General features: G+C 50.6%; 1 long non-coding RNA gene and 2 other non-coding genes across 3 annotated transcripts in view; 2 read left to right on the forward strand and 1 right to left on the reverse strand.

Moving 5' to 3' along the window:
* The window catches only part of LOC127041583 (uncharacterized), a 222,517-nt gene that overhangs the window by 87,860 nt on the left and 108,803 nt on the right, over nt 1-25,854 (forward strand). The window lies entirely within an intron of this gene.
* TRNAS-UGA (transfer RNA serine (anticodon UGA)) lies at nt 7,097-7,178 on the forward strand. Its single transcript has one exon. It is a non-coding gene; the product is annotated as a tRNA-Ser (tRNA).
* Nucleotides 15,058-15,151, reverse strand: TRNAI-UAU (transfer RNA isoleucine (anticodon UAU)). The gene is made up of 2 exons: nt 15,114-15,151; nt 15,058-15,093 (listed from the first exon to the last, which is right to left on the reverse strand). It is a non-coding gene; the product is annotated as a tRNA-Ile (tRNA).

Here is a 25,854-nt window from a genome sequence, read left to right on the forward strand (position 1 = left end):
TTCCCAGTGTGCACCGGGGAGGGGTCGGGTTGCCTGAGTAATGGTCATCACTTCCGCTGTGAGACGGGGCCAGGAACACAACTTCCAGCCTGCCCCGGGGCGCTTCCGTCATCTCGAGTGTAGGAGAGGGGGGGTCCCGGGGTCAATCGCGACACCTCCTGCCCCCGCCCACCCAGAGATCCCCCGGCCCCGCCTCCCCAGGCTCCGGCTTCTGACGCGGGCTCTCGTGTCCGGGGTCTCGGGCCTGGGCCCCGCCCCCCGCAGCGCGGCGCCCCCCAGTGCGGTGGGGGCTGCCGGGCGCCTGCTCCTCCCCTGGGTCGTCTGTGCCGCCCCGATGTGCCCCCGCGGGCTGCCCCACTGGGGGGGGGGCGTTGGGTGGAGCCCTATGGAACCACGGGGGTGGGCGGGGCTGGGAGCCAGGACTCCTGGGTTCTCCCCCCAGCTCGGGGGGGAGGGGAGATTAGGGGTTAGAGTGGGGGAGGGGCTGGGGGTCTCCTGCCCAAGAGGCAACGTCCAGCAGGGGGATGTCGGGCAGAGGTCACTGAGAGTGTGCACCTGAGCGTCCGATCTGGACACAGCTGCCTGTCCCCCACGCCAGGGGACTGCACGTGGCTGCAACCGACTCCTGTAACATGAGAATTATCCATACACCCCAGGGGTGTGAGCCCTGCGCTCCCCTGTCAGTGCCGGGGCACAGAGCCATGTTTACGAGTCACTCTCTGTGCGGGGGGATGTCATTCGTACAGACTCTGCTGGTGCTTTTTCGTAGCCTGTGGTAAAATGAGGCAATTAACTAGATGCGTTGATGGAAGTTCTCTGCGTACCCTCGGGGTACATGTTACCCCTGGTGCAAACCAGATGTAGGGGAACCCAGGCCCACCCCCCTATTCTGACTTCCAACCCCGTACCCTGGCAGCTGTTTCTGCTTTGCTTATCTTGCATCAGCCTCAAGTCAGCTTCACTGGGTCACCACTCCACCATGGCCAGACATCAGAGATGAGGAAGTCCTCTCAGCTGTAAAGCAGCAAAGGCTCCATGAGGGGTCGGTGCTGCTGGAGAAATTATTGACACTTTCTCTAGTCTTCCTTTCAGATTTTGCCCCATTTTTTCTTTAAATTCTCCAATATTAATTTAACAATCTCAGCTTTGGGATTTATTTCACACCTGTTTGAACCTGCAGCAAATTTCTTCCTTTCTTGGGAAATTGTCCTGAATCATTCCCCAAAGAGACGAAGGGGCTTAATGGTGCGTTTGCAGAGCACTGAGACACAGCGCCTCTCTGTGTGGGTTGGGGTGGCCTTTCTCTGCTGGCGAGAAGGGGACAGGGAGGAAAAGAGCAGTGGGAGACTGTCCAGCACAAAGGATACGCAGTCCTGGCTACTGTTACTAACCCCCCAACTGCCAGTCACATGCCTGCCCCTGCTTCTGCCTCCTGCCACTGACAGCGAAGGTTTCCTGCTCCACACTCCCTCACCTACCCTCTAAAGCACCTCCCCAAAGGGATCCCTGCTGCCATGTGAATGGTGTGGGTGTGGGTGTGTGTGGGGGGGTAATTATTGCTGTCTGTTAATTGAACTTTCCACTGTCCATTACTCTCACTTAATATAAAATATCTTCATATTCGGGTGGTTTTCTCTCAATAGCAAATGTTTCTTTTTAGACCCCATTTCTTCCCCAGTTCTCAAAGATAGATATAAAATATCTTGTGTGCCGCGCTGTAGTAGACAGGGTGGTCCCAGGGTACTGGAGGCTTCCCCCTTGGTTTGTATACAAATGTTTGGTGTTATTCTCCAGCCCATTCCTTATGAATACTAACTTGATGTTAACATTTTTGCTGGCAGCTGTGAATTGAGTGGAGCTTTTCATTGATCTGTCTACAGCAACATGCAGATCCCGTTCTTGGGTTGTGTAGCCGATAATCTGTTCTGCTGCCGTCGCTAGGTGTAATGCATGTTCAGTAGGAGTTTCTCCCCTCTTCCCTTTTTGTATTTCCTCTCCCTACTAGTGTTGGAGTGTCCTTCTCCTCAGGTTAGTGTATTAATGATCTCATCTTGGGGTCATATGTGTCAATTCGTTGCTGCGTCTTCAGAGAACTATCCATGATGACTCCAAGATCTCTTTCCTGATTAGTTGTAGCTAAATTAGCCCCCATCATATTGTATGTATAGTTGGGGTTATGTTTTCCCAACGTGACATTTATCCACATTAAATTTCATTTGCCATTTTGTTGCCCAATCACTTAGTTTTGTGAGATCTTTTTGAAGTTCTTCGCAGTTTGCTTTGGTCTTAACTATCTTGAGCAGTTTAGTATCGTCTGTGAACTTTGCCACCTCACTCTTTACCCCTTTCTCCAAATCATTTATGAATAAGTTGAATAGGATTGGTCCTAGGGCTGACCTAGGAAAATGACAGCAGCAAGATGGAGTCTGGAGTCACATGGGCAGGTCACATGTCCATGCATGATTCAATTTGCAGGCCTACGCCATTGTTTACATGTTACTTTGAATGTTCCCAGGAAAGCTCAGATGTGGATTGGCATTTTCCAAAGTCCATTGTCAGTGAAACGTTTCTTGATTGGGCACTTACTGAGAATAGTCCTTTCTCAGAAGCTGACCAAATGCATCACTGAGGCTACTTGAAATCAAATACTTTTGAGATACAAGTACATAGCCCATATTCATAATTTCAAATACAAAAATGGTACACACATACAGCTAGTATAATTATAACCAGCAAATCATAACCTTTTCATAGACACCTCACACTACAACTTTTGCACAATATTTGTTACAAATATAATAATAGTGGTGGCAGCAATGATCTATATGGTCCCAGTTGATATTAATAATGTCACAGCCTACAGAGAAGTGAGAGGGAGGCGTCTTCTAGCAGGCGTTTTCTCCTACATTTCTCCATTGCCGCTTGGGCAGAGGCGAGAATGGAGCAAAACACGCCTGGCTGAAGGTTTTGCGTTCAACTTTGAGGATTAAGCCTGAGCCTCCGGCATGGGTGCTGGGAGATGGATTTCTGAGTTGCATCCAGCACAGTCTTCAGGCCTGAGCTGAAACCACTGAGGCCAAGAGAGATGAGTTTAAGGTAGCCTTTGAGGCTCCCAGCAGGTCTTGAGGAGCAAGGGGTTACCGCCATCCCTGGGGGCGCTCAAACCACCATCCTTTCGATTAACAGCAAAACACAAAGACCCACTGCGCCACAGAGACACATGTCTGCTGTTACCAAGGCTGCTGCCTAGCAGCGTGCGCATCTGCCTGCCAGCGCTAGAGCTCGCAAGGCAAGTGTGGGTGCTGGAGGTAAAGAGCCAGTAGAGTGACACTGCAGCTCTAAAGGGGGGTGAAGGTCAGGAGTGAGGGGTTCAGGGCATGGGAAGGGGTTCTGGGCTGGGGCAGGGGGGTAAGGATGCGGGAGGGGATGAGGGCTCTAACAGGGGATGAAGGGCAGAAATGAGGGGTTCAGGGTACGGGAAGGGGCTCTGGGCTGGGCAGGGGGTTGGGGTGCAGGAAGGGGTGAGGGCTCCGGCTGGGGATCTGTGTAACCTTCCCCTTTCCCTAGCCATGTGTGTGAGCCACCTGGGCCAGCATGTACAAGGCCTCGCTGCCGAAGCACTGACAGTGTCCAGTGACACTGCACCTGGCCCTCTACTGACAGCTCAGGGGTTTGGCGTCCTCTGGCACTGAGATGCCACAATAATTACAGGGTTATTTCTAATGGGTTAAAGCAGAACTTGTGCTGAGATTAACACGTCCCTCGTGGGTCTGGGGGTTTTACAGCATGAACTGGCTCTGCGTGTGGGTACTGTGCATGTGTTTGAGTGATACTAACATGGCTGAAACACACAACTCCCCATCCTGGGAGTTTCCATCCCCTCGATTCCTTCCACGGGGGCGCTGACCCGGCTCCTCTATGGCCAGATGCCCTGATGGCAGCAGTCGGGATGTTGGGAGAGGTTCTGTTTTCTGTGGCTAGTGACAGCCCCAAAGTAACTCCCACCAGCCCCCATTGCCTTGCCCTGCAGCTGCCAGTCTCTGAATCCTGGCTTGGAATTCGATTGGAACGAGGCCCCTGGGAGCTGGAGAGACCATGGGTCACACACTGCAACATTGTAGCCAGAACATCCATGTCTAGATTTTAAGGCCAGTCAAGACAACTAAATAATCCTGTCTAACCCCCATGCATGTGACAGGCCACAAAGTCACCCCTGCACAGAGCCCAACCACTGGGATTAAACCAAAATATTCCAGCCCTTAGGAGAATATCCCGTTGTGTGCGACAGACGGAGCATAGGAGAGGCAGAGGGGTACCAATACTGGAGGCCCCTGCACTGGAATTGATTTGGTGAGATGTACCCAGCTGATCTGGGCAAGTGACTTGTGCCCCATGCCACAGAGGATGACAAAAACTCCAACATTCCTGCCAGTGTGAGCTGGGGGAAATTTCTTCCTGACCCCAGCAACGGAGATCAGGGAGACCCTGAGCATGAGAGCAAGGCCACCAGCCAAGCACCAGAGAGAAATGGTTTTCTATCTCACACGAGAGCACTTTCTTCAGCCCCCCCGTCCCCTCTTGCCACCCCCATGTGGGGTGGAGAATCCATCATTGCCCTGAGTACTTTGTTCCAATGTTTAATCACCCGATTGCAAATGTATCCCTTATTTCTCATTTTAGTTTCTCTGCCATTAACTTCCAGCCACTGGTTCTTGTTCTGCCTTTTGCTGCTGGGTTAAAGAACCCGTCAGTACCCAGAATTTCTCTTTGGGAGGGGATTTACACACTGTCATCAAGTGACCTCTTGGTCTTCTCTGTGATAAACTGAGCAGACTGAGCTCTTGTCTTGCACTGGAAGGCAACTTTTCAGCACTTTTTTTTCTCTTCTCTGCCCCCCATCCAATTTTTCATTCTTCATCTTAAAATGTGGCCAAGATGACAGTGTGCAAGAGTCCAGTGTTGGTCTGACCAATGTTGTACACAGAGATAACACTAGTGCCTTATATCTAGTCACTGTTCTCCTATCTGTACATCCAAGGACAATGACAGCATCGCACGGGCATTTCATGCTGAGTTGTTTGTTCATTATGGCACCTAAACCCTTCTCCGAGTCACAGCAGTCTGGCCTTGCTCGTTAGTAAAGCTCAGTGTGTTTGAATGGCCGCAGCTGCCCAAGTGCTCCGTAACATGCACAAGGGAATCCCCTCCTCAGTCCCCTTCACCTGCTGCTGGTCTCTTGTCTCTTTCTTCTTCTCCAGGATCTGCATGTGTCATTGTGGGGGGAGTTCTCCTCCTCTCTTTGCCTGGGAGCGATGTGACCCCCCGGATGGACTGACCAAACCCAGGATTCCTTCAGCCTGAAAGCAGAGGGGAGCCTTCACCCGCTCCCTCTTTAAGGCTCCAGTCCCAGATCCTGAATTTCCTGCCAAAGCACAAAAATCCACACTGAGCCCAACTCCTCTCTCGGTGGTGATTTCCTTTCTCCCACAAATCTGTCTTGAGGACACAGCCCTGGGAACAGGTGAACACAACCCCTGAGATTTCCCTTCGCAGCCTGCAAGGGGCAGTTCGCCCTATTAAACAGCTCGGGAATGTCATCTTTTTCTTTTCTCCTTTCAAAAATAACTTCTTGTATTTCTAGTCTCTTTATATGACCCACCGATTTGCCGCTTCCAATTCTCTGCTGTACACGCCAGCACTGGATTGAGTGAGGTGCCTGGACCCATCCTGTACTGAGTACATGGGGGACTTGCAGGATCAGACCCTAAAATCGCTTTGGAGGGAAATTCTAACCCCACTCAACCCCAACCTGTTCCTGGGAGGTGTCGGTATTGACCCAGGCCGCCGAGCACCAGGGAATGAAGAGACCAATTTTATCAGTAAGTCAGACCCCCCGGCTGCCCACTGCCTGGATCACCTCCCCGCAGGAGATGCGAGTCACCCTCCAAAGCCATTGCTGGGCCCCGGGGGGCAGCCACACAAGCCATGGGGATGGGCATCTCCCAGGAATCTCGACAACGAATCTCCAGGCCGGAGGGTTTCCCCTAGTGCCTGATCCACCCTCAGGGTCCAGCCAGCCAGCAGCTTCCACCCCAGGCTAGTGCGCTAACAGCAGCAGCGTGGCTGGGGGGTTCGGCCGGTAACTGGGGCCAGTCGTCTGAGCATGAACCCAGCCGACCCCAGGAGATGGACCCGGGTCACCAGCCCAACCCACCACACAGCTGCTGCCACTGCTCCATTAGTGCATGAGCTCCCATGGACCACGCTGGGGAGATCCCCCAGCTGCAGGGTAGATGCCCCTGAGCGCCTGGCAGGGCACAACTCCTGGCTGCCCTGCCCTGCTGAGTTCTCTACTAGGCTGGGTGGCTCTGGGGCCAAGGGTGCTGGGTGACAGGGAGGCGTTGGCTCTGGGCTGGGACTGTCACTTCCCCCCCTGCCCATCCAACAGGATCACAGCAAACGAAACCAGCTCAGCCTGCAGGGGAAGAGTTCAGTCCAGGGCCTGGTGCATTCTGGGAGCAGGGACGGTGCAGAGAAAGGGCAGATACAGGGCACCTCTGAACACTCTGCGCAGAACTGCTTGTCCTGACCCACAGCCCCTGTTATCCCAGCCCTGGGCTCCCCTCTCACTGCTCTGCCAGTGCCCCTCACTCCGGATCCACAGACCTCCCCCGCTGTATCTGTGACTTCTGCTACCGAACCACCAATGCGCTGACTCCTCTTGTGAGACATTTCTCTGCACAATACTGCTGCTATTCCGGTTACTGACTCCAGGAAACATTTTCCTTAGCCTGGTTCCGTGTGTCACTGGTTTCTATAGCAAAGATCAGTCCCTGGCCCTGTGGCCCAGACATCCTCATTCACATCAAGCTTCAAGTTGAGAATCATTTCTCATTCCCGCTCTGTGGGAGGGGAGACTTTTAAACGCACTCTCTGTGCAACTGCACATGGCTAAGCAAAGAGAACAAACCCAAAATCCCCCCTGTGCTTTGGGAGCCAGGTTTGCTGTGGGAATTCTGTAGTTCAGATGACTTCATGCCTGGGCATTGTGATTCTTTACCAGTTTCTCTGGCAGTGGGGAAGTTTTGTTCTCACAGCTGTGATAGCCGAGTGGTTAAGGCGTTGGAGTTGAAATCCAATAGGGTTCCCCTGTGCAGGTTCAAATCCTGTTCACAGCGAGGCCTGTGTTTTAGCTACTCTCTAACCCGGGCAATACCTCTCTACAACCCCCTGAGACACTCTCAATTCTCTCCCCACCCCAAGTAAATCCTGTTCTGCTCCTTTCATAGAGATGCCTGGGACACCACTTCTCAGCACCTAAAGCTTCTGGCACTCACCTAGTGCCCCAGAGATCAGCCATAGCCCTGGTTCTGCTCCTCTCTCTAGCGTGTGAAAGGAGCCAAGTCAGCGACTCCATGGGGGCTGCAGAAGCAACAGAGAGAAAAAAAAAAAAAAAGGAACCCAGCAGCCATCTCTGCCCCTGCACCTCCCACCTGCTAGCAGGCCTGGCTGACAAGCTCCTCCTCTTCTCCTTCAGTGCCTCCTGCTGGCCATTGATGGGGTGTGCTGGAGGAGTGAGGAGAGAAAGAAGTGGGGCAGGGTCGGGTAGGAAGAGATTTGATGGTTTGGGGGCAGGGCCTGAGGTGGAGCAGGCATTGAGCACCGCCCAGGAACTCTCAAAGTCAGCACCTCTGAGCGCAGAAGTCTTCCCTGAGTCTGAGCTGCCAGGATCCCTGCCGCAGAGCAGGTGCCACAAGTCTCAGCCTCTCTGTCCCACACATGACTCTGGGCACCACCAGGAATCATTTGGCTCCTGGCACACAAGGCAACTTGAAAGCTGAGTCCCTGGACAGCAGCTCAAACCCTGGCTCCTCCCATTAAGAGCCTGATGCTCTACTGACTGAGCTAGCCAGGCTTGCTAAGAGCCTCCACCCCTCCTCTTCTTCTCCACGGCCACTGCCAAATCCTCCTTCTCTTACTCTCTCCTGCATCTGAGGGTCACTAAATCTCCTCACCTACACAGAAAGCCCGTCCACTGCACCCCAATCCCCCATGCCTGAGCCTCCCTGCTAAAGTCCTGCACCTGGCTCCACAGAATTAATTCTCACATGTTGCTGGGAACTCTACTTCTTGTGCCCAGAGAGTCTCGGCCCCACTCAGTAGAAGACCTGAGAAACACAGTGTCTGCCTTTTCTAAAGAAGTGTTTGGAGGGGATTTTCTTCCCTGACCTAATGGATAAGATGTCTGACTTGAAATCAGGAGACTGAGAGTTTAAGTCTCTTCAAGGTTGTGTTGCTGCAGTTTTACCTTCGTGCTGAAAGTCCTGCTCCCTTCAGGGCTGGAACCTCTTCTTGGCCGCTCAGACCAATGCTCTGGCTTCAGCTAGGGTCCTGGGAAGGAGTTGGGGGTTGGGTGTCACAGAGGCTGGGGCATGAGCCACAGGTGCTTCCAGTCAAGCCCTTGCCATTCCTGACTTGCCAAAGATAATGGGCGGCTGCCCGGGCTGGCGTGTAGAGCAGTTTCCCTCTTCCAAGTGTACACCTGTCCCTGTGCTTGAGGGGGTTGGTAAATAGCACCTTAGGAGCCTGGGTGTTTCTCTGCTTCTCGCCAGCTGGGGAAAAGCCTCTTGGGGTAAAATCTTCTGCCCCACTGCAAAAGTGAGCACTGTGAGTGGGAACAGACAGAGGCCACACCAGGGGGCTGGCCCTGCTTTCCTACCTTCTTCTGCTGTTGGCCACAGAGCATCAGCAGCTGCCTCGCATGCTGGTCTGTGGGTCACTTTCAGTGGGTGTTTGGCATGGCAGGGAGCAGCCTCGCTGGGGGTCTTTGTGGCTATCTGCTGGCCATGCATAGGCATGGTTCTCCCCTCCTCTTGCCCTGCCTTCAGTTGCTCTGTGGCTTATAAACCTTCCCTTTGAGTTGTCAGCACCAGCCGCCTTTGCTCTAGGTGTGCGGAGGAGGGAAGGTGTGAGGGGGTTCAGGCTGGGCTTCACCTCCCTCCTGCCAAGCCCTGACTATTAATCCCAGCCCTGGCACTCCTTTTGTCAAGCGTCATGTGGGTCAGAGGAAAGGTGTGGCAGAAAGCACAAGGGCCAAACTTGTGGGAATTAGGTGAAGCAGTAAGAATCCCAACCAGGTCAAACCACAAGACTACAGGCAGCCATAGCCACCTCTGCACCCCAATCCATTGCAGCCATCTCAACCAAAGACCTGGCTCTAGTTTGTGTGAGTCACCCAGCAGGAGGGAAAAGATTCACTCTTAAACAACTGGAGACAGGAAAATTGAGCACTTTGAGCTCCAGGGCTTCACCACAATCCAACACAAGGTCCCACTGACATATGAACTCAGACTTCAGGATTCAGAGTGCTGAGTGCTGCCTATTACACCATGGGACCAGCATGTGCTGCCTTCTCTGGCCATCGGTGACCCTCATGGGGCTGGCTCGTGTAAGGGACTGTTGGCCCTTTACTAAAATTTAGTGGGGTTTTTGGTTGGCTAGTTCCCAGTCCCAATAAAAGGGGGAAGGGTCAATGGGAAATCAGGCCCCTGAGACTGATGTGCCCTTGGGGCAATGGTCACAAACTGGTAGGGAACACGTGAGAATTTGTTAATGGAGAAAAATTCCCGGTGAAAATTGGCAAAGCTGTGGAGATTCTGAAAAATTCCAGTGAATTTACACATGAAGATACAAACAGAGAGACAAACACACAGAGAGAAAGAGAAAATCACAGACTGCACAGGCCCACACAGACATAAACAAAAACCAAACCCACACAGCACACAGAGGCATATACACAAAAGGGAAAGCCACACAAAATATAGAAAGAACAAATCCACACCAAAAAACACAGCAAAATCCCACAACAAGAAAGCACAAAACCCACATACCAAAAGAATACTAAGCAAAAAAACTATCTGTATGCAAAAATCATACACACACACACCCAAAACTATGCCAGGCATCCACCAAAATCACACAGGACCCACATGCACATCAACATGACAGACGAAAACCACATCAACATACAGAAAGTCAGGCAGGGTTTGAGTCTCACAGCGAAGAGAGTGAACACACAGCTGGTTTGGGGAGCAAAGACTGAGTGGGAGTCAGGGGCAGCGCTCTGGGCTCTGCCTGACCCCTCCCTGAGGCAGGTGGAGAGCAGAGCCTGGTAGATCTGTGGAATCTGCCCTGCTCTCTGTAAAGCAAGGGGACCTCAGAGTCTTCTAAGCTGCAATTGTATTTTCTGCAGGGCAAACTGATTGGCAGAACCCATTTGCTTAAAGAAAGCTAGTGCTTCAGGTGAGGTTTGAACTCACAACCTAAGCATTGCTGCCCTCAGCATTGCTACTATAAGTCCTGTACACTAACCCATTGCCCCTCTGAAAGGCTTGCATCCTTGATTCATGAATGGATTAGGAGTTGAGGGGGGTTGCATTAACTAAAATCCATATTAATGGCTGCTGAATGGCAGCAGCAAAGGTGGGGAGCCTCCTTCTGTGTGATAGAGCTGGTTCCCACCTTCTGTTGCTGAGGGGAAAGTTGGTGCTTTGAACCCACCCAGTGCTGGAACGTCCCATGGGTGAGATTAACAGAACTCAAGAGGAGAAAAGGAAAGGGAGGGGAAGTCTTTTCTAGTCCTGCCTAGCTCCATTGGTCTCCTGCAGCCCTTTCGGCTCTCTGCTCCCCTGTTGGGGAGATGCAGAGACAAGCCCCCATCTGGGTGAGTCACCGAGAGGCTGTGTCCCATGGAGTGTGTGTGGGAGAGGGGGAGGGTTGGATTGGGCTCAAGGGGAGAAGGTTGTGTGTGACAGTGTGTGGGGGAGGGGGAGGGTGTGTTCCTTAGGATATAAATGATGGAAAACACAAGAGCAGTGACAGCGAAGCCCCATGTCTCAGTGTTATGACCCTGTGTGGTGCGGCCGTTCACCTTCCCCTCCTATGGTCTCATCTTTCATTGAATCCAGCATTTTTTCACCTGTCATCACCACAGAGGTGTCCCACATGCCTCAGATACAGAGTGTCCGTCTTAGAGACGCCGAGGTCTGGAACTGATTTCAGCTGCTGGACAGCTCTGCTAGGTCTTAATTCATTTGCATAGGAAAATGCTGAGTGTTTAAATTCATTTCAAGTCCCGCCCCCCACATTCAGCGAACTCCTGAACATACTGGAGATGGGTCTGGAAATCCATTTTCATTCGAAAAAGTTTTTCAAGGGAATCACTTGGATTGGAACTAGGAACCTATTATCCTGCAGGGAAACATTCACCCACTGATCTATACTCGCAACAAAGAGTGTCATGTAAAGCTCAGAGCAGGAACAGTTTTTAACCTAGGGATTACTAAACTTTCTCTCTATACAAACACCACAGCTTACAAACTCCCCACCCCCGCTCTTGGAGCACACACAGCTCCCCAGCTCCATGCCCGTCAGTCTCTCCAGCATTGCTCCAATCCCTTAAAGCAGGGTCTCAACCTCAATTTACCTTAGGGCCAGTGCCAGTCCTCCAATCCTCCCAGTGGGCCAATAATGTCACTCATACCAATCAGAACCCGCCCCCCAAAACTCTGCCTCTCATCTGCCTAAGGCTCTGGGAGGGAGTTTGGGTCGGGGGAGGAGGTCTAGGATTCAGACCCTGGGTTGGGGCTGGGGATTGGGGTGCAGGAGGGGTGCAGGCTCTGGGGGGAGTTTGGGTGCAGAAGGGGTGAGATGCTGGTCTCTGGGAGGGAGTTTGGGTGGGGGAGGGGTTCTAGGGTGCAGGCTCTGGGATTGAGTTTGGGTGCTGGGTGCAGGCTCTGGGCTGGGACAGGGGTAGGGGGAATAGGAGGAGGGATGGGGGTGCAGGATCTGGGAGGGAGATTGGAGCGAGTGGGAGGGGGTGTGTGGAGGGGGGGGCAGGCTCTGGGAGGGAGTCAGTGGCACAGCGCTTACCTGGGGGTCCAAGGTAGGGCAGGCTGGGGGGCCTCCGCATGCTGCTGCCCCCAAGAATCACCCCCACAGCGTCCCATTGGCTGCAGGGGCTTGGAGTGGGGGCAGAGCGTAGAGGCACAGCTCTGCCCTGCCTTGCTATGGGGAGGGGCCAGCAGCCACTGGAGCGAACAGGCAGATACTGCACTGCCAGGGCCCCTGGAGGGGAGCGCCTGGGGGCAGCAGTTGGGGCCAAGAGAGTGAACTGGTCCCAAAACTGCCGAAGCCCCATGGGCAAGACCTGAGAATCAGGACTGCCAGCCAGACAAACACCTTTAAGAGGAGGCGTCCCTCTCCCTGTCAAAAAATGATCTTCCTCCTTCTGTTCAGTGACAGCCTGAATTGTTCCTTATCCCGGCAGAGCCAGAGGACTGAATGCAGCAACATCAAAACCTTGTGTAGCTCGCAGGGATGGACATAAACACTCCCTGGTATCTGAAGAGATGTTCAGCTTTGCCCTTGGTCAACTTCAAGGCTAAAGGGAAAGGAAGTGGCGCCAGATATAAAAAGTGAAACATGACACATCATAGTTATGCCCATGGTGGCTGCAAAATCTTTTTATGTACTTCTTCTTATCATCAGTGTACTGTTTTCTCTGTGTTCTAGGCCTTCACAAGAAATTTGTACCTTGATAAAAAATCAACTGCTCTTGGTGAAGGCAATGGACTTAACACCCTCTGGGGTGTCCCTACATAGGTACAAGTACTAACAACAGTAGCTGCCTTTTAGCCATGGTTTTTAATCAGGGCAAATAATTGAAACAAACCCCGTTAAATCATTTCTCAGCCCAAATCCTGCACCCACATTCCCTAGAGCATTGGGCCACCATGTGGACATTTCATTTCCCACCTCAATTTCACACAGAGACACAATTTCCTTTGCACAAATCCATGAACAGCAAAACCTCCCTATGTCTCTGGTCTGAGCCAGGGTATTCGATTCCAGTGAACCCTTCTCTCCTGCGATGGCGATGGGCAGACAGAGGGGACATGGCACCTGCATCCCTGCCAGGGAGATATTGGCTCGGCTCTTTCTTTCTGCTGCTGTTGTTCATCCATGAAACATCGAGGGTGGAATGCAAGGCTGAGTTCATCCACCAGCCCCTGGAAATATTTCAGTGCCCCAGAGAAATCCTGCCCCCTGCTATTGGAATGATGTGCTGGAGATTTGACTAGGAAAGAGACTGTCTGAATTGTCAGAGTGAGGAATGAAGAACATTCTACAGCAATGTCGTTCACACAAACACACTCTCATCCTGCTCCAGCTGGAAGGGAAATGGGCAGGAATTCTCGCTGTTCAGCCAAGGACACACTTACACTGATGCGCAGCCATGAGTGTGCTGGGGAAGCTGGTCTGAGCAAACAATGGGAATGACAATTCAGTGAGAACAGAATCATCATGTAGTGAAACAAATGTATGTTAAGTAGTTGTGGCCAAGTGGTTATGGTGGTAGACCACAAATCCATTGTGGTTTCCTGGCACAGGTTCAAATCCTGGCAACTGCAGTGTTGTTGTTATTATTGCACCCTTAGTGCCTGAGCATCCACAGTGTGAACTGGTGCCAGATCTAGTTTCACTCTATCTACACTTAAAACACTGCTATAGCTCTCTGGAGCAGACAGTGACTGGAGGAGTTTTCCCATCCCTGTAATAGCTACGTTGACAGAACAGTTCTTTCTTTTCTTTAGCACTATCTAACCAGGGCTTAGGTCACCTTAACTCTATGGGTTGCAGGGGAGATCACACCCTGAGAGACGTCGCTCTGCCAGTTAAGTGCCCAGTGTACACCAGCCCTTAGATTCCTCTTGGTATTTCAAGGCAGGCACTGACCTGTGAGAGGAAAACATCAGATTACAAACACAGAGACTGAATTCCCCACATTTAATCTTGCTGCACTTTCCAGAAAGTCACAAAATTCAATTCATTCTTGCTAGGACAGAGAAAAAATAAGTGACACTAAGTTTTTGGCTTGGTTACATAAAATTAAGTGTTTAATTAATATAGTAAAACTCTGTACTGATTCCTCTAACACTACAGCGTGAAATAGGAACAGAGACAAATCTTGTCAGTGACGACTAATTTTGCAAATGATCTTCCCATTATTAATTGCCATGCTGCCCCCATTGGAGGTCTGGGCATCTCCAGTGTCATAGCTCTGCATTCACCTTCCCCTTAGAATTGTTCTCAGACATTCGCCTTCCTCTGCAGCGTGGGGCACGGGGTCACTTGCTGGAGGATGAATCTATGAATCTTTCCCAAATTTGGAAAATTTTGCAGTTCAGAATGTGAATAGTGACCCCGTCTCCTTCCTGCACCTGCTCTACATTGCTCCCCAGCAGCTTCTCCCCCTGCAGAGTAACCCCAGCACGGCAGTGCAGCCGCCCAGGGTTCAGCAAGGGCCACTGGCAAGGACAGTGGGTGCAGCTAACAGCCCAGTGTGCCTGGCTGTGAGGCAGTTTAAAAAAGCAACACTCCCCCAGAAGTACAGAGACTGAATTCCCCAACTTTAACATCATGACCCCCTGTAGAAAGCCACACGTGCCAGTTGTATTTTCACAGGGAGATGCAAAAATCAAGTGACACCCATTTTTAAGTTGAGTAAATACAGTTGAGGAGATAGTTATTAACCTCACCAAAAAAAAAGGCTCATTTCCCAAACAATCCTCAAAATGTTACCAATTCCCACCATTCCTCCATAGCAGCTCTGTGCAGTGTAACTGTTCTGCAGGCAGCTTCCCATTAAATGCTGTTGTGGGATATTCCCTGGCCTGGAAATGTATGAACGACAGAATTTGAAGTGCAAACCTGGCTCCCTGCACCAGGCGGGATTTGAGTGTTTTGTCCCTGTCACTTAGTGTTTGTCAATAGTACAGATGCCATGGGCAGGACTCCAGGCTCTGCTGGAGGGATCCTGGCACAGGGGCTGGTGGGGGAGAAAGGATTGTAGATTCTGACCTGCACTCTGGAGAGGAGCTAATAAGTGAAGGGGGCATTTTTAACTTCTTCCCTGCCTCAGTGTCCCCTGGGCTGGAATTGTACATTCCACAGGGCCAAATGAGGGGGCAATGCCATTTGGTTAATGAAAACCAGTGCTCCAGGTGAGGTTTGAACTCACAACCTCAGCATAGCTCCTCTCAGCACTGCTCTATAAGTACTGTGCGCTAACCAATTGTGCCACTGGAGCACCTGTTAATTGCTATTCTCCCTAGGTTGATAATGGTGAGGAGTGACCCCAAAACATTCTCAGTGGAGTTGAGAGCAGGTAGCGACAAGCGTTGTACTTGGTGGGGTGGATTCTTCTTAAGGCTTCCAGGCACCATTTGACCCTTTTGTTCATCCCTGTGTAATAACAGAGCTGACTGAGACTCACTGTAGAGTCTTGCTGCAGACCAACAGATCTGAAATCACTGATCACCAGCTCTAAGCATTAGTCCTGTTTTGGGACAGTGTCTCTCATGCAAGAAACTGCTGAGTCTGCGCTAGCAGTGAGGCTCCCTCACTAACAGCTGAAATCAGGGAGAGCTGTGTGAAGTGCAGGGCCCCACAGGTGCTTGAACAGGGGGGAACAACACCCCAGGACTTTTAAAAATGGGAAGGCTCTGCCATGCCACTTTGTAATGACCGTAAGGGGGAGTGAGGCGGAAGCGGGCGGATACAAGTAAGCGGGAGGTAGGGTTTTGGGGGGAAGAGGCAGCATGGGAGCAGGGCCTTGGGGAGAAGGGCTCGGTGCAGGGGCGTGGCCTCGAGTGGACGGGATGGGGCTATTGTTCGGGCTCTGGTGGTCACTACTTTTAGGGAGTCTGTTCCACTCCTGGTGGGACCACAAGATGTCCCAGAGCAGAGAGGGGCCAGCAGAACGGTGACAGAGAGAAGGGCAAGTGACCGACAATGTGGCCAGACAGCGGATGGTGGAGGAAGAAAGGGGCTTTCCCCCCGGGACGTGAGAGGTGAACTGTGGGTTTTCACTGACCCAGGACAGCAGCTGTGGGTGAGGTGCAGTGAAGGGAGGGGCACATCCACAGAGCTTTTGGTGTCTGGATTTAAGAGCCCGAGGCAAAGGCCACTGCCTAGCGCACTGTGGGTGGGTGTTTTGCTCATAGTGTTGTGTTATGAATCCTGATTGTGGTGTTATTACAAGGTGAGTTTCCTCCTTTTTCTTAAAGTTTCTTTTCTACACTCAGTGGTTGTGAGTGGGGAAAATATCGTCTCTTAGAGGCACCCAGTGGCCAGGGCTAGTTTAGCCAGGTTACTGGGTGGGGGCTTAGGCAGATTGTGTGTTGTATTGTTCAAGAGGAGCCCCAAGCACCCAGACAGGGAATTGTAATTTCAACCTTCAGAGTAAGAGCTAGAGGTGCTGCCAGCTGAGCTAGCCAGGCTGCCTAAACATATTAACCCCTTTCACCGCAAGAGCAAACACTGGGTACTTCTGTGCTTCTCAGCAGCTGGGAAAGAGCCTCATGGGGGAAATATCTCCTGCCCCACTGCCAAAAGGAGCCCCTTGAGTGGGAATGGTCAGAGGCCCCACCTGCTTTCCAACCACCTTGTGATGCTGGCTGCAGAACGAATGCTGGTCTGTGGGTGGCCTTCAGTGGGCGTTTGGCTTGGCATGGAGCAGGCTGGCTGGGTGTCTTTGTGGCTGTCTGTTGGCCACGCATAGGCATGGTATCTCCTCCTCTTGCCCTGCCCTCGGTTGCTCTGTGGCTTATAAACCTTCCCTTGGAGCTGTCAGCACCAGCCGCCTCTGCTCTAGGTGCCCAGAGCAGGAAAGATGTTGGGCTCCAGCCTGGGACTCTTCCTCCTTCCTGCCTAGCCCTGACTATGAAGCCTGGCCCTGGCACTCCTTCCTTTGAATGTCATGTGGGGAAGAGGAAGAGTGTGGCAGCTGCAGGGACCAAAGTTGTGAACATCAGGTGAAGCAGTGAGAAACAACCATATGGTCAACCCACAGGGCTCTCCAGCCAGAGTGTTAAGTTCAAGGACCCCAACCTATAGCAGCCAGCCCACTGAACCAGCCGGACCAAAGACCTGTCTCCAGTGGGCATCAGTCACCCAGCAGGAGGGAAAAAACTCACTCTATTTCACCCTGAGGGAGGGGAGCCAAGCACATTGAGTTCCATGGCTTTGCAGGAAACCAGCATTGCTCCACGAGGTCCCACTGAAATTTAAACCCAGGATCCAAAGTCCTGAGTGCTGCCCATTACACCATGGGACCTGCTGCCATTTCATTTTCTAGACCCCTGTGACTCTCAGCTGGCTGGTTTTCACCCTGCACTTACTGCTTCCCACTAGCAGCTTCCTCTTGCGGGACTCTCTCTCCTCCTCCATCGACTGTGGTCCTGCACTATCTGATCCACAGGTCCTGCCCTGAGTCCCCGCATCCCCCTGCTTTGTCTCCATTCCCTGCAGGCTGCAAAAATGTTAGGGGAGCTGCCCCTCCCTTCACTCAGTGCTCCCGCTCATATCGGCCAGCTGCAGCCTCATCTCCTGGAACTCAGCCAGCTGTCGTTTGATCTGGTCATACAGTCACACGCTGACTGGCTCCTCAGCATGGATGCTCTTGTGGAAACCCCACAGGTGATGCTGCAGGACTTGGTACCGTTGGTTTCTTTAATGTTGTGGTGTTTCCCCAGCCGCTGGAACAAAGCCGCCAACAAAGCAGGGGGGGCGGTGGCAGGCTCCGGGATGGAGTTTGGGTGTGGATGGGGTGCAGAATCTGGGCTGGGGGAGGGAGTTGGGGTGCAAGGGGGACAGTGGCAGGCTCTGGGAGGGATTTTGGGTGCATGAGGTGCAGGTTCTGGGCTGGAGCAGGGGGTTGGGATGTGGCACCTATCTCAGGCAGCTCCTGAAAGTGACCCACACCCCCATCTGGCACAACTCCTACATGGAGGAGGCTGGGAGAGTCCCCTGGCACCGCTGCCCGCAAGTACCACCCCTGCCGCTCCCATTGCCGCAGTTCCAATGGCAGAGTTGGGAACTGGGGTGGGGGCAGCGTGCAAGAGACACACCCCACAGGGGCCACAGGGACGTTCCAGATGCTTCTGGGAGTGGTGCGCCGTGTGAAGCGAGGATGGGCAAGAATTTGCTTTAGCCCCACTGTGCTGCCGGTAGTGGTGGCAGGAACCCCCGGGCCCTTTCAAATCACCCGGGGCCAGCTGCTCAGGCTTTCTGATGGGGAAGCAAAGGGAAGCCACAAGAGTGGTCATGCACCCCTCGTGAGCAGTTCTGGGGAGTCTTTTGGGAGCTCCGGGAGTAGGCAGCAGAGAGGTGCAGCCTCACCACAGAGTCTGTTTCCCTGGAAGGGAGAGGGGGCAGCAGGGTGATATCCCACCTCTGGGCATCCAGGAGCCTGTGCTCCCCACTGCCATGCTGGAGCCTCCACATTTATTTATTGGCAAATAAAATTTGCAGAATTTTAAACTATTGTGCACAGAATTTTTATTGTGCAGAACCTCCTGAGGAGTGAAACCGACTCAGGGAACCTCATTGAATTGTCACTGCTTGGTTAACCACTCAGCCACCACACCAATGCACAGAGAGAGTGCCAAGCCCTACTGCTATGTGGGGGTGGGGGCTGGGGTCAGGTCGTACACATTCAGACTGCACGCTCCCCCAGCTACAAACCGCTGCTGATTTCCCATTTAGGACATTAGCCCTTACTGACAAGGTTTGTCTGTGTTCTTTTTTTATCTCATGCTGCTAGTTAGAAGGATATTATTTTTTTTATTTTTTTTTTCAAAAATACACAACTCCCTAAACCTGCTTTTAGCAATCAGAATAATTTAGTGTCACCTTATTTTTGCCTGCCCCAGTACAAAAGAAGAGGCTTTTGTGGGTTTCCTGGCTCAGAGGATGAAAACAAACATGTGTCGGTCCCAGGGGTGGCTCTAGGCACCAGCAAAGCAAGCAGGTACTTGGGGCAGCCCATTTGCAGGGGCAGCAGCTAAGAGGGATCCAGCCTGGGAGCGGTGACCTAGAATCCTACTTTTATCGTCTCCAATTCAAAGAATACTTCCAACACACCTCTGAACAACATCCTAACCCACAGAATCCTTCCTACCAATGTTATAATAAAAAGGATTCTGCATGGACTCCTCCTGAGGGTCGAAACAACAGACTGGACTTCTACATAGATTGCGTCCATCAATGTGCACAGGCTGAAATTGTGGGAAAGCAGCATCACTTGCTCCATAACCTAAGCCGTACTGAACACAATGCCATCCACAGCCTCAAGAACAACTCCGACATCATAATAAAAAAGGCTGACAAAGGAGGTGCTGTTGTCACCATGAATAGGTCGGAATATGAACAAGAGGCTGCTAGGCAGCTCTCTAACTCCACATTCTACAGGCCATTACCCTCTGATCCCACTGAGAGTTACCAAAAGAAACGACACCATCTGCTCAAAAAACTCCCTGAAAAAGCACAGGAACAGATCTGTACAGACTCATGGCTAGAACTCCGACCAGGTGTATTCTATTTGCTACCCAAGATCCATAAACCTGGAAATCCTGGATGCCCCATCATCTCAAGCCTTGGCACCTTAACAGCAGGATTGTCTGGCTATGTGGACTATCTCCTCAGGCTCTATGCTACCAGCATTCCCAGCTATCTTCAAGATACCATTGACTTCCTGAGGAAACTACAATCCATCGGTGATCTTCCAGAAAACACCATCCTGGCCACTATGGAGGTAGAAGCCCTCTACACCAACATTCCAGACAAAGATGGATTACAAGCTGTCAGGAACAGTATCCCCGATAATATCACGGCTAACCTAGTGGCTGAACTTTGTGACTTTGTCCTCACCCACAACTATTTCACATTTGGGGACAATATATACCTTCAAGTCAGCAGCACTGCTATGGGTACCCGCATGGCCTCACAGTATGCCAACATCTTTATGGCTGACTTAGAACAACGCTTCTTTAACTCTCGTTCCCTAATGCCCCTACTCTACTTGTGCTACATTGATGACATCTTCATTATCTGGACTCATGGAAAAGAAGCCCTCGAGGAATTGCACTGTGATTTTAACAATTTCCATCCCACCATCAACCTCAGCCTAGACCAATCCACACAAGCGGTCCATTTCCTAGACACTACTGTGCTAATAAGCAATGGTCACATAAACACCACCCTATACCGGAAACCCACTGACCACTATACTTACCTACATGCCTCCAGCTTCCATCCAGACCACACCACACGATCCATTGTCTACAGCCAAGCTCTAAGATACAACCGCATTTGCTCCAATCCCTCAGACAGAGAGAAACACCTACAAGATCTCTATCAAGCATTCTTAAAACTACAATACCCACCTGCTGAATTGAAAAAACAGATTGAAAGAGCCAGAAGAGTACCCAGAAGCCACCTATTACAGGACAGGCCCAACAAAGAAAATAACAGAACGCCACTAGCCATCACCTACAGCCCCCAACTAAAACCTCTCCAGCGCATCATCAAAGATCTACAACCTATCCTGAAAGATGATCCCTCACTCTCACAGATCTTGGGAGACAGGCCAGTCCTCGCTTATAGACAGCCTCCCAACCCAAAGCAAATACTCACCAGCAACCGCACACCATACAACATAAACACTAACCCAGGAACCTAACCTTGCAACAAAGCCCAGTGCCAGCTCTGTTCACATATCTATTCAAGTGACACCATCATAGGATCTAATCACATCAGCCACGCCATCAGGGGCTCATTCACCTGCACATCTACCAACGTGATATATGCCATCATGTGCCAGCAATGCCCCTCTGTCATGTACATTGGCCAAACTGGACAGTCTCTACACAAAAGAATAAATGGACACAAATCTGACATCAGGAATCATAACATTCAAAAACCAGTGGGACAACACTTCAACCTCTCTAACCACTCACTGACAGACTTGAAGGTGGCAATTTTGCAACAAAAAAACTTCAAAAACAGACTCCAAAGAGAGACTGCTGAACTTGAATTAATATGCAAATTAGATACAATTAACTCAGGCTTAAACAGAGACTGGGAACGATTGGGTCATTACACTAATTGAATCTATTTCCCTATGTTAAGTTCTCCTCACACCTTCTATGGGTCATCTTAATTATCACTTCAAAAGGTGTTTTTTTTCTCCTGCTGACGATAGCTCATCTCAATTGATAAGACTCTTCCTGTTGGTATGCATACTTCCACCTTTTCATGTTCTCTGTATGTATAAATATCTCCTGTCTGTGTGTCCCATTCTGTGCATCCGAAGAAGTGAGCTGTAGCTCAGGAAAGCTCATGCTGAAATAAATTTGTTAGGCTCTAAGGTGCCACAAGTACTGCTGTTCTTTGCGGATACAGACTAACACAGCTGCTACTCTGAGGCCTGGGAGCTGAGAACCAACAGGGGGCCTTGGGAGCTGTAGTTCCTTGGTTAGCTCCCTGCCTATAGAGCCAGCCCTGGAGCAGGGAAAGAACTACATTTCCCAGCATTCCCTTGGCTGCTATCAACAGGGAAGGGTGGGGGAGGGAGTATGGTAGCTGAAAGCTCATGCTGCAGCTTGCTGTGAATGGAGAGCTCACTGCTAGAGCGGGGTGGCACTGTGAATGGGGAACAAATGTGCCCAATAAGTAGAAGGCTTTGTCCCAGAGATCCCCATCAGAAGACATCCCCAGACTGGCTTAGGGATACTGATGTGACCTCATCTTGCAGCCCCCAAAGAAGGAATTGGGGGGACTAAATGGACAGTGCCCCTCTCTATCTGAAGCCTAGCAAGAGACGTATGTTGGTCCCACTAGAATTTAAAATGCAGAGTAAGGGAGGGGAGGCTCTACTAGACCTGGGCAGCTTTAGATACAGTACGAGGCACGTAGGAGAAATTCCACTTCTGAGCCATGGAAGCAGAAATTGACTTTTCCTTTCCAGATTGAGCTAATATTCAGAAAGGGAATCTAGCACCTGCCTTCCAGATCTGAACACCTCAAAATTCAGGAGTGCTCAAGCTCAGTTTGGGCAGCTGGTACTTTATTTCTCCCAAAACAAATGTACTGATCCACTGTAATTTCCTGTAGAAAAAGTAGGATAAAATTGAGCAAGAAATGCTTCCCAGAGGCTTTTAGGACTGGAATTGCTATTTTCAACAGCCATTGCCTTTTTGTTTGTTTAAACGAAAGACAGTGATATTGCATTGGCAAATTCCCCATAGAAACAAAGAGTGGAAGAAAGAATAATAAAGGCACCTCAACTTTTCTTCATTTATGGAGGACAGTCTTACAATATGCATCCAGATATCTTCCAATCACACAAGCTGAAAATTGTTTCACTTTACTGCAGCTCTGTAACCATGTGGGAACCAATCCTGTGTTCTGTGCACATCCAAAATTCCTGCTGAATGACCCACCCTGGGAGCAAGTTACCAGTGACCCCGGGCTGGGGCAGAAGGAGGGTGCAGGTGGAGGGGGCAGAGCCCAGGACTGGGGCAGCAGGGGGTGTGTGGGTGGGGGAGCACTGGTGAGGGGAAATCCCAGAGCTGGGGCAGCACGGGTTGTGTGTGTACAAAAGCCCAGGGCTGGCTTGGCAGGGAGTGCGGGTGTGGGGAGGAGAGCCCAGGGCTGGGGCAGCAGGGGGGTGAGGGTCAGAGGGTAGAGCCCAGGGGTGGGGCAGCAGGGGGGTGGGGGTGGGAGGAGGCCCAGAGCTGTGGAGACAGGGGGTGTGGGGAGAGCCCAGGGCTCGGGCACCAGGGGGATGGGGGGACAGACAAATTTTTTTTGCTTGGGGCAGCAAAAAACCTAGAGCCAGTCCTGCCTCCACATACCGTAAGGTAGGTAGGAGCGGATCATTATTATCCCTACTTGAAAGAGGGAGAAGCTAAGGCTGAGAAAGAAGAATTGACTTGTCTTAGGTCACACAGTGAGCCAGTGGCAGAGTTGGGAGTAGGACCCAAGAGCCTTGATGTTCAAACTAACCATCGGATCTTGAATTTCAGACATTGAATGACCTGAATAAAGTGCTCTCAGATGAGCTCCAGATCAACAACAGTGCACAGTAATTATTCAGCAAGTATTTGAGGAGAACTGCAATGTTAGAGAGAATCGTGAACTGCTCAGAGACCATTAATGCAGAGAAGCAGCAATATTCATCAAACATATAAGTGGTTATGACTTATTTACTTGGTCTTCAAAGAGAACAACAAGGACCTGAGTCTCCTCCCTGTCAATAACCCTCAGCTCAGCCAATCAGGGTAGAGACTGAGGATGAGAGGCTGAGAGTTCTCACTAAAGAGCCCAAAGGATGGCCAGGTCACTGGTGGGGATCACTGCCCAAGCACTATTTCAGCCCCACATTTTTGGGTGGACCTCCCATAGTGGGAGCTGCCGAGCACTCCCCCGCCACCCACCCACACACACACCTACACCCACACACCCCCCCGAGGGGACACTAGAAGCAAGAGAAGAAGAGAAAGGAGGGAGGGAGGGATGGAGGAAAAGGTGAAACAAAACGGACAAACCCTAATGTCCCCAGTGATTCTAAGGGATAAAATCCCAGGTGCAGAATAAAATTCTGCCACCTTAAGCTCGTGTTTTCCATGCCTAGAATTCATCTGTCACCAGATGGATCAGACTAAACAGGTTTCAAACCTCAAGGAGGCTCTTACCTTCTAAACAGGGACAGCTGTTTTCAAGTAAAATCAGGAAAAGGGAAGGAGAAAACTGGAAAGAGGTTCCTCCTGGTGCTCACGTACCTGAACCCAAATACTTTCTCAGTCCTCAAAGAGAGACCTGGAGAAGGAGACTTGCTGAAGCAAAGCCACAGGGGTCTCTGAGGTTTCCCTGACCCTTCGCCCCTGTCCTGCCTGACTGATGTCAGCATCTCTCTGTGAGGTCACCACCTCCCCACCACCTTTGACCAATAGTCTGAGGTCCTGCAAAAGGCCTTTGTGATGTCACTGCTACATCCCTCCCTTGCTGTGCTAATGTCCTGCCCCTGGCCAGGATCTTTGGAGGTTTGAGCTATTCCCTGTGGTCACCCCACTCAAGGAGCGTTCGTTCTCGGAAGCAAGCCGGCTAGACAGTAATACATCAGAAGCTGCTCCCAGCGCTACACTCAGTTTTTCAGAAATTAGTCAACTTTATGCCCTGAAGAGACCATTAGAGCATCTAATCTGACCCCCTGCATATCACAGGCCTCCTGTATGACACAATAGCTACTTTTGGGGCAAACACATTCCACAAAGGCATCTAGTCTTCATTGAATGACATCAGGAGATGGTGAATCCACCACTTTCCTTGGTAGCTTGTTCCTGTGGTGAATCATCCTCCCTGTTGCGAATCATCCTCCCTGTTGCTTATTTGTGCCTTAAGTGTAATATGAATTTGTCTCTTTTCACCTTCCAGCCACTGTGTCTTGTTATGCTTTTCTCTGCTAGATTAAGGAGCCCTTTAATAGCCAATCTTTTCTCTCCATTAAGGCACTTCAATGAAGTCACCTTTCAATCTTCTTTTGATAAGCTAAACAGGTTGAGCTCTTTCAATAGCTCACTAGAAGGCATTTTTCTCCAGCCCTCAGAACATTTGGTGGCTCTTTGCTGCCCCAGCTCCAATTTCACAACATCTTTTTCAAATGAGGACACCAAAACTGGAGGCAATATTTCAGTATCAGTCTCACTGATGCTGTGTCACCTCCTGTGATGTTATTGACATAATCTGTAACTCTATAGATCACCGTTGCGACCACTGTTCTATATTTGCAGCCAATATTGTAGAAATGTTGTCGTGTAAGGGGTGTATGGAGAGGTTCTGATTGGCTGATTATAATGATGCTATCTCTACATGTGTATCATTTTTGTTGTTGACATTATCAATATTGGCTCTATACTGCCCATATTTCAAACTTGTGCTACGCTTCTCGGGAACACCCCAGCCAGACAAGTTGGTGTCAGTTCTGCCTAGCCTGCTTGATGGCTCATTAAGGACCACAAGTTATGCAACTGACCCATTGAGAGAAGGCAAGGTATGCAGGGACCTGCCTATGGACAGAACTTTAAGGTTTTTTTCTATGCCACGTGCTGGATAGAGTGTCCTTGGGACAAAGAAAGCAAAGACCACATGGCAAGAGACTATAAAAAGCTGATGCCTCATCTCCATCTTGTCTTCAATCCTGCTTCATACCTCTGGAGGGACTTTGCTACAGACTAAAGCTCTCTACTAAGGACTGAATGACCCATCCCAGCTGTGGATGTTCTCCAGAGACTTGATCTGAACATGCAGTTTATTCCATCCCTGCTACAAACCTGAACCAAAAACTTTGCCATTACTGAGTGTGAAGGGTTAAAATCCATGTGCAGTTTATATAACAACCTGGTCTATGGATTGTGCCAGCTCTTTTCCAGACCCAAAGTCCAGAATATGGTCAAGGGAGCAGAGGTGTAGCAAATAGTGATCAGCTAAGAGAAAGCTGGGGTAAACGGAAAGCCTTGCTTGCTAAGATAGGCCTGGTCAGCAAATTGCCAGGAGTTGGAGCTAAGAACTAAGTAATCATGTCTTATTCAAAGTTGCAGATTGAACAAAGAATCCCTGTTCCTATTGTGTTTGATTATTCTGTAGGGAGATGTTCTTCCCACACATCCAACCTTGAATTTATGAAAAGTTGGCACGTCAGTATAAAATATGGCATCCTTCCACCTCCCTTCCAAGGGACCGATGCCTTGCCTTTAGACAGACAGAAAACAATCTTTATTGCCATATACTTTCACTGTTTCTTTGCTTTAACACCTACGAATGTACCTGTTGGACCATGAAAAAGAGTTGCTCCATTTCTATGGACCTCAAATCAGAATTCAACATAGATATTTCATACTAATAACATTTTATCAAAGTATTCAGTAAATGTTAATCTGCTAACTTGAGACT

This window comes from Gopherus flavomarginatus (assembly GCF_025201925.1).
Source record: "Gopherus flavomarginatus isolate rGopFla2 chromosome 13 unlocalized genomic scaffold, rGopFla2.mat.asm SUPER_13_unloc_3, whole genome shotgun sequence".
NCBI lineage: Eukaryota > Metazoa > Chordata > Testudines > Testudinidae > Gopherus > Gopherus flavomarginatus.